The sequence below is a fragment of the Hoplias malabaricus genome, chromosome 4 (genome assembly GCF_029633855.1).
Source record: "Hoplias malabaricus isolate fHopMal1 chromosome 4, fHopMal1.hap1, whole genome shotgun sequence".
Taxonomy (NCBI): Eukaryota; Metazoa; Chordata; class Actinopteri; order Characiformes; family Erythrinidae; genus Hoplias; species Hoplias malabaricus.
This window is the reverse complement of record NC_089803.1, coordinates 8,526,148-8,528,283: the sequence shown is the minus strand read 5'-3', so window position 1 is coordinate 8,528,283 and position 2,136 is coordinate 8,526,148.

Genomic DNA, 2,136 nt, shown 5'->3' with positions numbered 1-2,136 from the left:
CAGTAAAGCAGGGATTTACTCATTTATGCATTTATTTATTTGAGAACACAAACAACTGCAGAATATTACATTTAATCTAAAATTAAACAAGGCACAGAAACTCATTCTCTCAGCCCTACTGAGATCTCAGCTTCCAGACTCTGGATCACTGGGGGCGGTGGTCTTTGCCGTCTTCATCGATCCAAACCCCTCCATCACTCTTTCTGAACTTGATCTCATTCTTGGCGGTCACAATGCAGCAGGCACCATGGGGTACTTGATAATTCAAAGCAATGGTCTCGATGTACACCTCGCTGTCTTTTTCATCTGCAGCAAAGACACTGGCGAAGCCTTCCTCCAAGCTGGGACATTCCAGGTACTCCTTTGGTGGCAGGTCGATGAAGCCGAAGCCTGCATTAGGTTTGAATCTCTTGGTGTCACTGGAATCAGCTTTTGTCAACACATCTTCAACCTTTATCTCTTCTTTATGGTAGAAAATTCTCAGCTTCTTTCCTGTTGCATTGGCTACGGTGCTCTTATCACTGCCAGGTGCACTGGAAAAAATGACACTACCAGTAACAGGTGCATTTACTGCATTACGGCTGTGACTTTCTCCCATCTTCTTTCAGAAGGTCCAAAAAAGGAATCTGAAATTAGAAATATTTCAAAAATACTGGTCACACAAGTGTTTCAAATGTTTTTTTTAATTATTATTTAATAGAAATATCCAATTAAATAAGTTTATATATATATATATATATATATATATCGCAATATAATGTTTCCTTAAGTTTAAATACCAGTGAAACAATTTACACATTTAAAGGAACCGAAAATCTATTATTTCAACTCAAAATATCCTCAACCTACAATGTACACTTAAAAGTTGATGTGACATAGATTTACATTTTCAACTGCTTGCAAATAGGAAAGAAATTTTTGTAGGTTGAACCTATATATATATATATATATATATCATGTGCTCATCCTTGAACCTGAAGTTCTAGCACCTTTAAACACATGACAGTCAAATTAAAACAGACATGTGAATGTAAATGAGTGAAATTACCCTGTAAAAGGAAGTGAAGATACCACTAAACCTGGATCTCTGAAGCTGAGAAAGTGTTGCTCTGTGAAAATGAGTGACTGTATTTATAGTGATGCTGTATGTTTTGGGAACTAATGGCCCCAACCCTGATCTCACAGTCTCCTTGAAAGACTCTGTGGTCATTCTGTCTGATGATGAACACATCCTTACTGTAACGGTTGATGACTAGTTATTGTTCTTATCTCATTTCAACATTGAATTAGTTATGCAGTTTTCTACAACTGTTACGACAAAATAACAAACACCTCACCTAGCTGACCCACAGACAGCTCTAACCTAAGTGAAACAAAAAGGAAACAAAAGACAATGTTTTACCTCACTCTGTAGGTATACACACAAACACACACAAAACCCTCTCCCAAAACAAATGGAAATATATACACAGTACACAGTGTATGTATTTACAAAACTTTACCACAAGCAACTTATTGTCAGCAACCAAAAGGGGCCAAAACTGACTCATAGTCGAAGTAGGAAGAGCGCAAAGTCAAAACCAAGATTTAAAGAATTGAATATACACAATGAAGTCATAGAAAAATAACAGAGCACACAACACGGCTCACTAGCAGTTCACATAGGCATCTTTATGATCATTTTTTGTAAAACAATCAATTTCTATTTTAAACCAACATGAAGGTTTCTTCAGAATTATGTTAAATTAACATGACTTTGCTTTAAAGATATCATTTATGATATTTTAGACCACCACTGTATTAATTGATAAACTGGAATACCTGATAAAGCTATTAAATATTGTGACATATTCCTTTTTTACATGTTGAAGATAAATCACTTAAGATTGAAATAATTAGCTATGATTTAATTATGTTCAGAAGACAACCATTAAACAAATACGTACAGACGGCATATTTGTAATTTGAACAACCCTCAGTCTTGCATTTTTTTTTGTGTAGTACCCTACTGGATTTTATATCAAAAGTCCAGTGTTGCAGCCAATGATTTATGTATTACCAAAAGAGACTCACTCCTGCAGCATGGTGGCGCAGCATGTAGTGTCACAGTCACACAGCTCCAGGGACCTGGAGGTT